This window comes from Mus musculus, chromosome 16, assembly GCF_000001635.26.
Source record: "Mus musculus strain C57BL/6J chromosome 16, GRCm38.p6 C57BL/6J".
In the NCBI taxonomy this organism is placed as follows: Eukaryota; Metazoa; Chordata; class Mammalia; order Rodentia; family Muridae; genus Mus; species Mus musculus.
In genome coordinates, this window is record NC_000082.6 from 76233485 (window position 1) to 76250455 (window position 16971).

General features: G+C 39.9%; 1 long non-coding RNA gene across 4 annotated transcripts in view; it reads right to left on the bottom strand.

Annotated features, from left to right (window-relative positions):
* Nucleotides 1–16107, bottom strand: part of Gm30507 — a 62630-nt gene extending 46523 nt beyond the window's left edge. For all 4 annotated transcript variants that reach the window (XR_001782001.1, XR_876163.1, XR_876164.1 and 1 more), the window contains exon 1: nt 15832–16107. This is a non-coding gene — a long non-coding RNA (predicted gene, 30507). The remainder of the gene's footprint in view (nt 1–15831) is intronic.
* Nucleotides 16108–16971: the final 864 nt, after the last annotated feature.

The following is a 16971-nucleotide window of genomic DNA, read 5'->3' on the forward strand; positions in this document are numbered from 1 at the left end:
CCTCCACTAGGAACTGTAGAGTTGTTTCTCCTTATAGCTGACTTCCTAACACATTTTTGTCCTTTATGTTCCTGTTTCTTTTCCTTGGAGGCTGTTCCCAACATCTTCGCCTTTGTTGCCCACATGGGATATTTAGATGTCTATGGGTCTTGAGGGTTAGCACAGACTTTGTGTGAATCTCTCAGGCCTTGTTCTACACACTCCTTTCACTCAATCTGTGCTGACTGCACAATCTGGATACCATTAAGGATCGGAGCTCTTTCAATCAGAGTTTAACCAATGACCTTGGCCAATGATAATACTTCAGAGTTCGGGGTTCTTCACACTATATTCAAAGTGCTTTCTGCTCAGGAAAGATTTGTTTACTGAATTTACAAACTATGATATACAATGAACTGCAGATCAACATTCAAATTACAACATTGTTGTATCTGGAAAGAGGAGAGAGAGAGGGAGAGAGAGAGAGAGAGAGAGAGAGAGAGAGAGAGAGAGAGAGAGAGAGAATTACCAGCTACACGTGGTCCACACACCTCAACAATGAACACTGCTCTTTCTGCACTGTACATTTTCCCCTTCACAAAATTATACACCTTTGGGGAACATGCTTAAAGCAAAGCTCTACTGTATGATGACCACCTTTCCAACCAGTCCCCCTGCCAGCAGAGAATGAGCAGGAATCAAATTCTAACTAGCCTTCCTTCTTTGTCAAACTCTAAGGATAGACTTGAATGTCACTGTCACACAGGGAGAATTAGAGGCTTTATGTATTCATATCTTCTCTGCTCAGCTAGCTCTTTGGAAAAGATTCATTTTTGCATTCTATATCTCCGATATGAAAATTTATTTTATACAGAATCCGTCTTTCAAACTGGCTAGATTTGGGAATCCAGTTATTCAAGCATGGAAGTTGGTACCACTGTGGAGCTACTGTGTAGCTGTGGTCAACTTCCACGATCCTTGAATTTCCATGAGGGGAATTGTCCTCAAGAGTGTAGATGGGCCTCATCCATCAGTTGAAAGGATTAACAACAAACCTGATGTTTCCAAGACAAAGAAAAGGGAAGAAGTAGAAGGATGAGGAGACTTGAAGAGAAGGAGGAGGAAAAGGAGAAAGAATAAGAGAAGAAGGAAAAAGACAAAAAGGAGGAGGAGGAGGAGGAAGAGAAGAAGGAGAAAAAGAAATTCCATCCTAAAACTAAAACATAAACTCCTGTTCAGGAATGTCCAGTCACGAATCTTTGTTCTTTTATCAACCAGCCTCCACCAATCATTAAAAAATTTTATGCTCTCCAATTGTGATTAAAAAAAAAACTGCATGGTACTGGTACAGTGAGAGATAGGTAGATCAATGGAATAGAATTGAAGATCCAGAAATGAACCCACACACCTATGGTCACTTGATCTTTGACAAAGGAGCTAAAACCATCTAGTGGAAAAAAGACAGCATTTTCAACAAATGGTGCTGGCACAACTGGCGGTTATCATGTAGAAGAATGTGAATTGATCCATTCCTATCTCCTTGTACAAAGCTCAAGTCTAAGTGGATCAAAGACCTCCACATAAAACCAGAGACACTGAAATTTATAGAGGAGAGAGTGGGGGAATGCTTCGAACATAAGGGCACTGGGGAAAAATTCCTAAGCAGAACTGCAATGGCTTGTGCTGTAAGATCAAGAATTGACAAATGGGACCTCAAGAAATTGCAAAGCTTCTGTAAGGCAAAAGACACTGTCAATAAGACAAAAAGGCCACCAACAGATTGGGAAGGAAGTTTTACCAACCTTAAATCTGATAGGGGACTAATATAAAATATATACAAAGAGCTCAAGAAACTGGACTTTAGAAATTCAAATAACCCCATTAAAAATGGGGCACAGAGCTAAACAAAGAATTCTCACCTGAGGAATACCGAATGGCTGAGAAGCACCTGAAAAAATGTTCAACATCCTTAATCATCAGGGAAATGCAAATCAAAACAACCCTGAGATTCCATCTCACACCAGTCAGAATAGCTAAGATCAAAAATTCAGGTGACAGCAGATGCTGGCGAGGATGTGGAGAAAGAGGAAGACTCCTCCATTGTTGGTGGGATTGCAGGCTTGTACAACCACTCTGGAAATCAGTCTGGCGGTTCCTCAGAAAATTGGACATAGTACTACTGGAAGATCCAGCAATACCTCTCCTAGGCATATACCCAGAAGTTGTTCCAACCGGTAAGAAGGACACATGCTCCACTATGTTCATAGCAGCCTTATTCATAAAGTCTCCACTGTCATTTCTCCTGCTCCCTCATCTCCTGTTGGTACAGTGAGTCTCAGACTGGTAGAACTCAGACAGAATCAATGAGGAAGGGAGCCAGGGGTGCTATGCCACTAATCAGACTGTGGCACGGGACAAGGGAAGATGGGCCTTGAATGAAGAGACAAAACGGAACACTGGTCCTCCTAAGACTCAGACCACAAGTTCACGATGTCTTTTAGCTTTTATAGGTCAGTCTTGATTTTCATTGTTTATTTGTTAACTTAGTATATCCAAGTAGTCCCAAAGCTTGTCTTTTCCAACGCTATCATTTCCCCTGGCTCCAAGTCTCTCTCTTATTGTGCAGTTTCATGGAAATAACCCAGAATTTAATTGTCTTCCTTTCAATTATTGTACTTTTAATGAATTACTTGTTATCGTCTGTGAAACCAAAAGCTAAAGTATAATCAGTTTATGAAGACATCCATTTATAAGAAAAAACATAAACACATTTTATGAAAGTTAGGTAAAGTCAACTTGGGGTTAAATTGTTATCTCTTATGCCTGTCAAAATGCACCCGTCACAATTCTGAGCAGATACAATATGAATTCTGAAAGATGTGGGGAATGCAGTGACTTTTTTTTTTTCATGTCAACCTTTGTTTCCTTTCAGATACCAAGAAAACTATTTATTTCTACTGCATTGTTTGTTAGGGCTAAAGAGGAAGCAAATGGGAAGGGAAAGAGCTCAGCGTGGGATTGGATGTCGAGCCTGTGGGAGGCCGAGGGTTCGAGCCCCAGTACATCCAAAAGAAGCAGTTAGAGAGAGAGAGATTGGAGATAGATGGAGATGCAGAAAGAGGGGACAGAGAGAAAAAGGAGAGATAAGGAAAGGGGGGAGGGCCACCGCCATCCTGTCCTCAGTCCCATCTCCTGTCTAAAGTTGAGAGATCTAAGCTAGGGAGAGATGGAAAAGTTAGAGCAGGACCTTGAGGAAATTGTATTTAGAATGTCCAACTGTTTGCGGGGAGGAGTGGGAACTGAACTGAATTGTGAAACCAACAGAATGGGAAGAAAATAAGAGAAATAAAGCATATGTGATATGTAGGAGACAAAGATAGATAGATAGGTAGATAGATAGATAGATAGATAGATAGATAGATAGATAGATAGATAGATAGATGATAGATATATACATACATAGATAGATAGATATATAGATAGATACATAGATACATACATACATACATACATACATACATACTTACGTAGATACATAGATACATAGATAGATACATAGATACATAGAATGAACAGATGACAGAGTGCATATGCGTATACATACTCACATGCACACACACACACACACACACGTATATAATATCAGAATATGTAAGAGTCATGTGGATTTGTGCGAGTGAGCCTGACACTGAAACAAGCTGTGAAAAAAAAAAATGGGTTCGAATTTTTCTTTCCAGCTCTACCCCAAGACAAACAGAATTTCAGTGCTCTTCAAAATTCTCCCCCTCTCTTGAGTTACTTTACTTCAACTGTTCCTTGAGTTTTATTACACATGTGACAATGAACCCTGGCAAATAAATTTCCTAGCATCAAAACAAACTATTTCCCCCCAAAGATGTCAGGAGCAAGTAAAAGGTAACTTGTGTGAAACAACTGAAGTGTGCTGAACTTCTGGACAGTGAACCTGGCTGGATAACGCTCTGGATGATGTTGTCATCAGCAATGGGCCAGGGTAAGCCCATCATTCCCATTAAACTGCATACTAGGAAAATATTGAGCCTTAAATGGCTCTCCTGTGTCAGATCCAGAGTGGAGCTGAGGACACGATTATTTTGAATCTTCATTTCAAAAGCAGAGTAAGCCCTCTTCATTGTGAAACCTTTGCAAGTGGAGCAAATATGTTGCAGAAGCAAAGGTGAATCAGCAGTGTTGAATGTCCAACACGAATGTCCCACATGTTACGATCGCAGACTCTTGTGTTCATGTAAAGGACACAGGAGGCAACCCCAGAATGGTTTCTATCAATCTTGCATCCCATTTCTCACCGGAAGTTTCCCATAACCACTTAGCTGCCTTCATCTCTTTTTGCTGGCAATTTGTCTAACAAATAAGCAGATGCAGTCAATCTACAAAGAATCTAATTGATTCCTTCAAGTTTGGGCTCCTATGGGAAGGGCTGATAAAATAATGTATCTGGTCCTTTGGCCAGATATAGGTAAGGGATATAAATTCATCCCAGAAATAAAAATAACTTGCATTTCTGCTAAAGAATGGGCAATTACTGGAAGCTTCTGAATGTATACAGTTGTACATTTTGTTTCAGGCTCCAGATTCTGGGGGTTGACAATAGCTTCCTGTTTCTCAGCATCCCTTACCATCTGTGCAACCTGGGAGAAGCTACTCAGCAACTCTGGACCTTAAGTTTCTTAATTGGTAAAAGTCAGAAAGAACCCCACAACTGTGGTAATTGTGATGTATAAATGGGATAATACATTTAAAGATTGTGTAACAGACCCTGGGATGTTATAAGTGCTCAGAAAATGTTGGCTGCTACAGTTATGTGGTCGTGGGTCATTTACTTTTGTAGCTTTGACTACAGCACACATCCATAGATGTGCTGTTTTATTTAAATAAAAAGAAATCAACAGAATAAATTTTAATTAAGTCGGCTAATGGCAGAGTGTAGATCAGTTAGGAAAATGCAATTACTTCAAAAATTACTTCAGGGCTTGTTGCTCGTCAAACAATAAGACGGCACTGCATATATACATTTAAAGAGAACATTAAAAACATGATGTGCAGGGAGTCCATGGCTCTGTCAGAAAAGTGCCAGCCATACAAGTACGAGGACGTGAGTTTTAATCCTTAGGGCCATGCAAAGCCAGAGGCAATAGCCCACATCTGTAATCCCAGTTGTCCTATGAGGAATTAGGGGTGGGGGGCACAGAGACAGGAGAAATCTAAGAAGCTTGTAGGCTAATAGCCTCCTGGACACAGTGGTTAATAGCAAGAGACTCTGTATTAAACTAGGTAAAGGGCGAGAATGGACACCCGAGGTTGTCTTCTGACTTCTATGGGAATGCCATATCATGACCACATACATAGAGAAACAGACACACTCATACACACACTGAGACACACACACACACACACACACACACACTGAGACACAGATAAACACACACACACACACACACACACACACCCCATGCACACACACACTAGCCAGATTTAGTGATCTACACCTACTCTGGCACTTGGGAGGGTAATGCAGAAAGCATCGTGACTCTAGGTCTATCCGAGGCTTCACTGTAAGTTCCATGGTAGACCACCCAGGGAAACCTTGCCTCAAAAAGAAGCCAAGGAAATAAAAATAATGGTTAACCATTCCATTTTTGCCAATGGCCGCTGCTATAATTATTTTTTAAAGTGGATTTTAGTTTAAGAGATGAATGCTTTTCTCAAGGAAATTGATAACTGGGCTCAGTCCCTTGAGCTCCGCATGGCGCAGCAACCGCCAGCGCACAGGCATTCGGGAATGTTCAGGAAAAAAAAAAGAAAAAGAAAAAAAAGAGGCTGCATCTTTAAAGTATCCTCAAGAAAGAGAAGGGCAGATTGAAACAATTAATCATAAACAAGTCATTAAAATTAAAAGTGTATTCTTAAATAGTTTCTTGATTAAGAACAAATGCCTCATTAATCCGGAACATATTGACTTGAGAACACAAGTAAAGTCGAGGAGAGTAATGACTGACATGACACGGAACACAGCACACTGTGTGTTCCCAGCTCAAGAGCTCGGGAGAAACAGACACCACAGAAGGTCACTGGATACGGTGACTGAACAGAGAGCCCAGCATTGCCACAGGCAAATTTTTAAGTCTAGAGTACAGTGACCGTTTGCATAACTAAAACACGGGTGCTTGAATCTATCTATAGACTCAGGACATATTCCCTTTACTTTACAGATGGAAACGAACTCAAGTTCAATATCTAAAAGGGAAAAGCTAAAGACACATATAAAAAAAAAACATACTTCATATAAGCAATGAGTCAGGAACTTAGTCCTTTTTTTGTACCTCCACCTTCTAAAGGTCTAGCTATGTAAATGGGTCTTTAAAATCAACACAATTAGTTTTGAAGACATTTTTTACATAACTGGGTGGGGGTCTTCTTTGGACCATGCTAAAGGTAGATTTCTGAAAAGAAACTATGGTAAATAAAATAAAGAATATTCATCATTGTGAACATAAAATCTTATACACTTAAAAAAGCTTTTTCTGTATTCTTGAGACATTTATACATATGTATATGCCTTTACAAAATTGACTGGATATTAAACCTATATCTGATGCTAGCTACAATCTTTTTGACTAAAAGAAACAATAAACTAAGTCCGTTTTACAGTATCAAAAGATGTGGCCTATTGTTTGAAAAGCCTCAGTTTCACCTTCTAGAAAGTAATGCTATGAGAAAAGAGACTTTTTCCTGTGTCAACTATTACAACATTACTTAAGGACACCAGAGGCCCCCTGTATATTTGATTACCTAAAGACTCCATCAGTGGCTGAAAGTTTAACCCACACATAGGCATTGACTTATAGTCTTTACAGTCAGTCTCAGGACTTCTCCTCCTCACTGAGAATAAGATTCTTCACAGTATGGGATGTATCTATAAAGTATTACATCATTTTGGAGGAATATTATACAAAAACACTTTCCCAAATGCCACTCTCAAAGGATTAAAGCACAAAAGTACCATAATATCTTCACAACTAAAATAAATCCTTCTGAAGGACAACAAAATTTTGACACAATTTGCAGTTATAGTACAATATATAATTGGTTAGTTTTACTTAAATAACTAAGTAACAATGGCAAAGTGGGTGTTACGTCAATAATTAAGTAAAAATAACATTCAGTTGCAAACTTCAAAGTAAGGAAAAGAGAAAAGTTTTTCCACAGAGAAAGAAGCGTGTTACAAAGAGTAATATGGCAATGATCTTTAGCATTTGAAAGGAATCATAATTGGACTTTGTTTTCAGCCATGCCTAAGCCCTTTCTTGTCCAGGGTTTTAATCTCAGTATCAGGATGGTAAAGGAGAAGACTGAAAAGGGACAAACGAAAGTGCTTTCCCATCAGAAGACACATTTTCTATCATTCTCGTAAGTAGAATATATGCTGCTTTTCAAGATTTTCTGGGAAAGGAAGCAACGATTTTCAAAAAAAATGACCATGATAAAATTAGGACGTTAGCTTAAAATCAATGCCATAGAAGCGTTGAATAGATCAACCAACTTTCCCCCTCAAAACTCATATCTCTGGAATTCTTTTGAATTAGTCTAGAAACTATGAAATACCATGGATCATAGTGAAACACTACTCTTAGGTAGGAGAAGTTCTTTGTTTCTAGAAAACTATACCCAGTACAGTGTTATTTTCAGGGAGAGCACAAGACTAGGGGTTAGAAATTTGGGTGTATATCACTCCTAATAAACTGGTCTGGTGTCTCATAAAGTACTTTTCTGGTCGTCCTCATTTAAAAGGGTTAGAGACAATAAACTTCAAGTCTTATTCAGCTTTAACAGAGTCTTGGAGAAGTGGTTGTAAACTCCCACTGAGTACTGCATACACAGGCCTTAAGCAGGGATACAGCTCCATGATGGAGCACGTGCCTAGTGCTTGCAAGGAATTGCCTTTCACCCACTAAACCACAGGAAAGCCTGCAACACGGAAGTAAGAGGATTAGCTAAAACTAGACTTCACTTCTCATATCTGAACTCTCCTCATGTTCTTGCCACAGATACAACATTGATCACTCTATCTATGGTTCTCCTTATTCATAAATCCCATGTAAGGGCTACAGATACTGCACAGAAAACACTCATCACAGTACGTGACCTTTTATCAAATCAAGTTTCATGGGCAGTATTGTACAAATATAACCTTTCACATTTTCAGAGATAAGTCAAGCCTAAGGTTCAGTATCATAATAGAGAACGCTTTCAGAGCACCCGGCCCGGTGCCCGAAACATCAGAGTTTTGTCAATAGAACAAGTGAAAGAACAAACTAAACCACCACTTGTTATTAGGGAGCATTTTCTTCAAATACTGTATGTGTTCAAAGCAAGAGTACCCACTGCCACTTCCTCATATCAACAGCGAACCATCCTAATTCTGGCTGCAGCTGATTGGATGCAAGAAAAACACGTGATGGACAAAATGGCTCCTGTCTAGAAAAGACAGCAGCCTGCTACTTTATGGCCGGGTCAGTCAGTTTGTCCTTCTTAGGAACTAATTCCTGGAGACTCTAAGGGTTATAGTCAGTGAATTGTAAGCCAGGGAGCCCAAGGCAGTGCAAACTGAGGGCAGCTATCTCAAAGGTCTGAATCGCCATTCTGAAAACAGAAAGGGCAGTCTAATTCAGGCAAACCTATAACAAATGCAGTTAGGAAGCAACATCCAGAAAACGCGTTTCTAGAAAAGGAGGCATCTAGAGAAGGGAGCCAATCCTGAGAGAACAGCTGATTTAGTCTTGCTATGAGGGGTGTATTTCCATCTAGAGAGAAGTAAAAACTTTGAGCAGTTTTTATTCCTTGCAACCAAAGGAGCCCAAGTCAACATGCCCTTCTTTGCATGAATAATTTTTTTTCATTATCAATATCTCCTTTTCCTCTTTAGTTAACACAAACACTGGCTGTGATGCTATTTCTAACGTAATTTAGCTACTAGCTTAGTCTAAGAAGGTTCACACATTCTCCCAGAAGGTTACAATCACTAAGAGAAAAGATTATTGTTCTTGTAGCTACTCAATTCAAGGTTTCAAATTCACAAATTTTACTTTGAAATAAAACTATCTGTAGAATAATAACACAGGAACCTCACGTGTATTCGTGGAGTACGTGCCTGTGCTTAGCAAAGAATTATTTGAAAAGTGGGTATTTCACTGGTCTTGTGGAGCTTTGGGGTGAACTTATCAAACCCAGCATGTGCACAGGCACCACTGGAAGAGGTCTTTCCAGCTCTCCAATGCAGGGCCAAGGCTGGGCAAAAGTTTTCCATCGAGCTGTTGAGTGCTGCTGTTATCCTTACCCTTTGCTGAAACCGCCTAGGAGCTCCCTGTTGGAAAGATTACCCCAGGTAAGCTTTGGGTGTTTTGCGTTTGCTCTACTTGCCCAAGGCTACATTGTGATTTGCACATTTCAGTCACATGAGAGATCTGGGTCATCTGAAGTCATGCTTTGCTCTAGGAAACTCAGCCTTCATCCCAGGCATACTGGACCAAGACCAAACAGGTGAGTCACAGAGGGAAGAGGCCACCTGGGCTGGCTGCCAGTGGGTTAGTGTACCTTGTTCCCTGGAGGCAGCATTGAGCAAGTGCATGAGGGTACATACTTGATAAACAGATAGGTCCTAGAGTCCTGATTTCCAGCATGGCTGAGTAAGAAACAACAATCTCTTAGAGTATGAGTATGACATGTCCAGGCTAAGAGGAAATGGGATTTTTTTTTAAGAGACCTCTTGGTGACCATGGCTATCAGTAGAAAACACAAGTCTGGTGGCTCTGTACTTAGAATAGTTATTCCATGAAGATGCAGTAAAGCATGAAAGGACCAGTGGCTTGTTAGGCTTCCTAAGAGTGAATACAATCCAATCACCTCAATGTCAGGTAGATTGAAGAATTTGTGCCACAGTCCAAAAGGGTGCTTTGGCCTTGCTCAATACTTATGTGCATAGGTAGAATCCATTTGGGAAAACTACTTGAGAATTCCAATAACTCAAGAAAGAACGTCAACAGCTGACAAATGGACTTTATGAAATTTAAAAAGAAACAATAGACTGAAGAAATAGTCTACCCAATTGGAGAAAGCTTTCGTCATGTGGACAATTAATTGGGGATGAATACCTAGAACGTATAAAGACCTCAAAAAGTCAACATCAAAAACCAAATCACCCAATAAACAAGCAAATAAGTTGAATACACAGTTCTCAAAACAAGAGATACAAACAGCCAGTTAGTATTTTCTAAGTGCTCACCATCCCACAGGGTGGTGGAAGCACATGCCTTTGATTCCAGCACTTAGGAAACAGAGGCAGGTGAATCTATATGAGTTCAAGAAGAGCCTGGTATATAGAGTAAGTTAATTCCAGGATATCCAGGGCTTCATAGAAAAACCCTATCTTGGAAAAACCAAATAAAACAAAAACAAACAAACAAACAAAAAATACTACTAACAACAACAACAACATCAAATAACTTTCCAACATCTCTAGCCATTAAGGAACTGTAAGTTACATCCATTTTAAGATTTCACCTCACCCTTCTCAGAAGGCTATCATTAAGAAAAAATAAATCATGGCAAATTGAGGGGTAAAGAAGACCCTTAGGTATTGTTATTAGGAATTTGAACTGAAGCAGCCACTAAGGAGATCACTCTAGAGGTTTCTCAATTGAAGATCCAGCTGTATCGCTTCTGAGTATAGAACCAAAAAACATCAAATCAACGTCCTGCAGAGAGACTGCCCATCAATGTGGACAGCCACACTACTGACAATTTCCGTACTATAGAATTGCTCTAGATGCACATCAACATATGAAAGAACAAAGAAAATGCAGTATGTATACACAGCAGAATGTTACTCAGCCACAAAAAAGAATGAAATTATGTCATTTATAGGAAAAGGTACAGGATCACAGAGTATCATGTTATGAGAAAAGAAGCCAGATTCAAGGAAATAACATGTTTTCTTACATACGTGGCATTGATATTTTATATGAAAGCATAAGGTTAACTTACTGGTGGTGAAGAAAGAATGTGGGGAGGGGGCTGGTAACAAAGCCTGTATGTAAGAGAGGCACAACACTATACATCTATGAAAATGTCCAAGGAGAAGCCATTATTGTGCACAATAACTAAAATTATAGCTTTTTACAAGTTACCCCAAAATTCAAAAATATAAGAATTAAAAACACACTGGATTAGGAAACTAAAACCCAATTTCAAATACAGACTCATGGGTACACAGTGCTTCCTTTCATTTATACCCTGTTTCCTCAAGTAATGGACCCAGTGCTGCCGTCTTTCCATATCTCTGACTCCCCAGTGTTCATGAACCTCATTGTAAGTAGTCATCCGCCTGCCTTTGCCTCCTGAGTGCTGGGATTAAAGGCATGCTCTACCACGTCCGGCCCTGATGGATTTTTACCATGATGTGTGTAGGGACAAGTATCTGCCTGCATTCAGTCAATTGGGAGACTGTGCCTTACCCACAATAGCTCCTGGAGACCTGGTTCTATCCAGCACTGTAGCACATGATGGTATGAGCTCACTTTTATCTTCCTCACTACATATATGCTAACACCTGCAAAGGATGTCTAATTCCTGAATTAATAGGAGCTGAAATTTGCAGTCACCCTTCCCAGAATGGGGGACATCATACTATATTGCTACATTTTCATCTTCTGAAGCCTTCTCAGCCTTCAGACCTGACCCTTCTCCCATCCTCGCTCTTCCCCTTTCCATATATCGATATTGGAGGTTTCCCAGGTCGACAAAAAAATAATTTTTTGAATGAAAATGTATGAAGGTGAAGTTAAATCTAAGCTGACTAGATAAAAATGGCATGATGTTATTCCCAGAAAATAATATTAAACAAAACTATTGTTCACATTGTCAGTCACATGACTAGAACTGGATTTTAAAAATGAAAAATAAGAGGATAATTACCAGTCAGGAAGTCCATCAACAGAATTAATAGGGCTTTGTACATCAAAGAAATAATAGGCTGTGGTGATTTATAACTATAGGACCCTATAATCTATTTTACCTGCATAACTTCATATCATCTGATATTATGTGTGGTAGAAACAGTGTGAAGGATTTTGCTATGGGAAGAAACAGCTATTCAGTAACAGTAGGCTCCTCGGGTATGCTGCCAAGGGGTGAAATGATGTCTGATGGACATGCAAGAGTGACCAACAAAGATTCACAAGGGGACTAAGTCAGGGAAGAGATGGATGCTTCAAGGGTGTGCACCACAGCTTGAAAGGAAGAGAGAAAGACTGTGGCAAGAGCAGGAGGGTAATATGTTAAAAGTTAGAAGGGATTTTTTTTTCAAAAACAAAATTATTTTAGAACATGTATATGTGTTCTATAAGTTCTCAGTTGTTAACCACAGTGAGGAAGGTTTTTAAGGAGGCAATCAGAAAAATACTTAAATGATCACTCTCAACTTCTGAATTCAAAATCTTAGGAAGCTGTTTCTGGTGATGCTCTGAACGTGAAAACCATACATCACCTTTAGAGGCATGGTTCTGCTCATTTGAATACAGAGATGTTGTCATCTTAAACTCAAGCTGGGTCATCTGGCTCTGTTTCTTCTGCGGGGTCTGAATCAGTGCCATATTCTTCTCAGAATCAATATCAGAAGACATTTCCAAGGCACCACAGAATTATGTTGGTTCTTGTTTATCTCTACATATGTGTCCATGTCAACATGATTACCGGCAGAGTGGCAAGGAGCCTTGGGTCTTTAAACACACCCAAGAAAGGCATGTGGTATGGTATAAAAATTGGTTTAAGGCATAAACTAGTGTGGTTAGAAAAGTACCGGAAATTCACCCATTTTAGTGTTTGGTTTTCTTCAAACTCTCCATGCAGGACACTGAGGTCTTGTCTTAAGAAGGCTACCACAGATCAAAACATCATTTTGAATTCTTTGGAAAGACAATCTTCACTTCCTGTGGCGCACTCTTTCACTATGTGGTAAGACATCTGCATTGTTTAAGTCTCAATTTTATTTGCAAACAATGAACAGAGGTTGGCTATGACTCGCAGGAACAACACAAATACGAAACAGGGTAACAGCATGAAGTAGACACTATAGGTGCTTTCTCTGAGTGTTTACTTTCAAAGGCACTAATACTTTGTAAGCTTTCAATATCATTAGGTCTTACACTTTGAAGAATTTGAGATGAACTCTCCATCTTCTATATCTAAGTTTAACAAGTGATTGTCACGTGCCAGTTATATTTGCTATGTATTTGTATATTTCATTACCAAATGAAAATAGCTCCACAGAACTTAATCATTTATGTTTAGCAGGAAACATCGCTGTTCAACATTTAGTTTATCAGAAAGTAATGAATAAAAATACGGCTAACCCCCTTATAAACTCAAGAGATATCATATTATGGTATAAAACTTTAACAAGTTCTTTCAATCCTTTAAGGGAAAGTTCAAACTGCAGATACATTGACAAGAATTTTTAATTTTCTTTATATTATTACATCATCTTCTGTCTACTGAAATATACTATTTTACAACTCATGATATATAACTGTGACTACTTGTATTTCTATATTTCTCTATGATCTATATGGGACTTTTCATTTTTTATTTTATTTATATATTATTTTTTTGTGGTCCTGTTGCTCAGGTCTGGACCTTCTGTAACTGGCACACACTCCAGCTATACATTTTGAGAGACAGTCAAACAGCTTTGCATCTTATTCTAGATTTTTCATCTGGTATAATACCTTTCTCCTAGCATTATATCACCTGAGCCACCTTTGCTTCTGCACATTCCTGTCACCTTATCACAATGCTGACTGAGAAGGACTACCGACTCAGGCACTGTAGCTTCTAAAATAATTGATCAAAACAGTATTGGGTTGTAGAAAAGAGTCAGGATTCCCTGAAGTCTAGACAGGACCTCAGGGTTTCAGTCCACTGTCTTCCAAGTTTACTATGTAGACAGAGGGATCCCCAAGCTATCCCTAGCTATTCAGCTTGTTTTCTATAATATATTACGTTTATTTTGGAAGTCCAGTCTCAATAAGGTCAAAAGTGACAGAAATAGTACAACTACAATAAAGCAAAAATATGCAGTAGGGGTCAGAGTTTAGCCTAGAAGACACTTGGTTGAATGGCAATACATAAAAAGGCCAAGTTTTCTGTCGTATTTGTGTATAATGTGGGTACTTTCCCAAAGACTTGAAAGGAAGAAATTCTCTCTTGGATCTAGTCTTCTAAGCAGAGTTTTTCCACATCCACATTATTGGCGTCTGAAGCTGGGTTTGGTGGTTTATATGAGAAATGTCTCCCATGGTCTCTGCTCTCTGAACACTTGGTCCTCGCTGTTGGTGCTGTTTGGGGCGGTTTGGCCAGTGCATCCTTGCTGGAGAAGTGCATCACTGGCAGTGAACTTTGAAATGAACAGGCTTACAGCACCAGTTCTCTTTGCTTCCCGCTTGGCTTTGAAAATGTCGGCTCTCGGCTTCCTGCCATGCTTTCACACCATGCTTTCACAAGCTTAGCCTTCTGGGATCGTAAACCGAAGTGATCACGATTTCAATAATCTGCCTTGGTCATGGGGTTTGGTCTCAGCAGCATAAAAGTAGCCGAGATACCAAGTAATCCTTGGCCTAGGACTAGTGATGAAGGCTGTCAGGTTGCCCGCCCAAGATGCTTAGCTGGTCTCTGTCTCCACTCATTCCCCATTTGAATCCACTGATGTTACTTCATCCCAAGTATGACAACCAAAGGCATCTATAGACCTATGAAAGTGTCCCTGGGAGACATGGCCCCCTTCTTTGCCACCCTCCTTTCTTTCTTATGATGATTTCTGCTCTAAACTCTCTCTACCAACACATAGAATAATCTCCTGACGCTGGCTTTATATAATACAGGGGGATTTGTATCATCATTATTTGTCACGTTAACTTGTTGTTTTACCACAAAAATAGGTTAGGGCCAATGAAATATATTCTGATTGGCATCAAGTTTTCCTCCACTGACAACCTATGTTTCTTTTAAGCCATCTTCCCAGAGTTGACAGGAATATTCAGAAGTAAGGAGTAACATACAGATTATCCACAATAAAAATTTAATACGGCCAAATATAGCCTACCCCCCGCTTTATAAACTACATCATAAAGAATATTTGCAGCATCTCCCAGCACCAAAAGTTTCTGTAGAATAAGTGGGTCAGAATTACCATCAGGAAAGCTGCACTCAAAATATCTGTGGATTATTATAAGCCAAGTCAAAGCAAGGCGTGCTCCATTAGACTGGGGAAGCACCCCTTCCAGACTGCTAAAGTTTCAGCAGTCAAGAAGCATTTGCAAGAAACACAAATCCGAGTTAACCCCTCGAGCACCTGATAAGACTTCAAATGTTCCGAAAAGCTGACAGTCCGCAGGGCAGGCAGAAGTTTCAGATCCAATCTTACTCAAGCTAAGGTTTTAGGTAAGCAAATAACAAACATGGACCCCAAAAGCCACCCCGAGAAACATTAGGATTTACAGACCGGGAAACTTGTTTTGGCGCAAAGAAAGTCTTGACTAAAAATCAAACTCTGACAGAAAATGATTTTTTTTTTTAAAAAAAAAGTACTTTCTTTCTCTTTTCCTTGGCAACCATGTAAGCAATTTAACTTTTAAAACTCACAAATATAAACACTTGACACTCTCAAGAGAAAAATACTAAAGAGAATCAGGCTGTGTGGCAGTGTTCCGATAAGCTCCCTGTAGCTTTGCAAGTCCAAACACTTTCATTCAGTATTCTTACCAAGACAGCAGCCATGTATACTGAAGGCCATTCCAAACTGTGTGCATGTTTGCTGGTGTAGGGAGTAGAAATCTGTCCTCATCTCGCCAGAATCCACTACTATTGCGACCTCTGACAAAACGCACCGTGCCAGAGAAGACAGCAAGAGGACCTGAGGTTACCTCGGGTTAGAAATATAGACATGAGGAAGGCCTTGTCACTCTGTCGTCTTTTGCAAAAGAGGCGTCCGAAGGTGGAAAAGAGATCCCATCACCCCTCAAATGATGACGCTATCTACAGTTTTATTAACCACAACTCAAATTCCATTTGCAACCGAGACCTTTTCTTTAATGGCCTAACACCTCGTTCTCAGCCAGTATTTATTTTCCTGCAACGGGACTCCATTCTGCCGCTAATTGTTCTTGAGTGCAGTGTATTTTCTAACAGCCTAAGAACACACTGATCCAAAGCTGAACATTATAAATAGTTATAATCAGGCACATCAAAAAGTTGAAAGTGAGAGTGGGCTGAAACTAAAGTAGAAAAGCAGAGTAGGAGATTGGGTAAAGTGATAACGGAATGGGGGGGGGAAAGAGTCGTTTTTGTGGCTAAGGTAGGAGAGGAGCTATTTCCTTAGGGTTCGGGGGTGGAGGATTTCCCACACTGAAGGAAGCGTGGTACAAACTGTTCTGTGCCCTTTCTGAGTGCTTCTGAAACTGTAATTAGGGTGTGGGGAGCAGAGACTTGAAGGCATCGTTTCCTTTATTGATGTATACAGCTGTATGTACCTGTTTGCAGAGGCCAGAAGGTAATGCTTTGTTTGTCTGCTCTCCACCGCCTTCTTTTATCCAAGGTTTCTCGCTCATTCTTTACCTGGCCAATTCAGGGGGACTAGCAAGCTAGCAAGGTCCTCTTGTCTCTACTTACACAGGGCTGAGAGTATACGCATGCGCCCCGGTGCCCACCTTTTGACAAGGTGCCGAGAATCGGAACTCAGATCCCCGTCCTTGTACAGCAAGCATTTTCCTGATGGAACCATCATTACTAACCAACTTTTACTGTTACAGTGTGTAGCTTACACAACAAACATATTTCAGTAGCTAAGAAGAGGTGAGCTTCACAAACAAGGGATTCATTGGGGCGTTTGAAAAGCCCAAACGT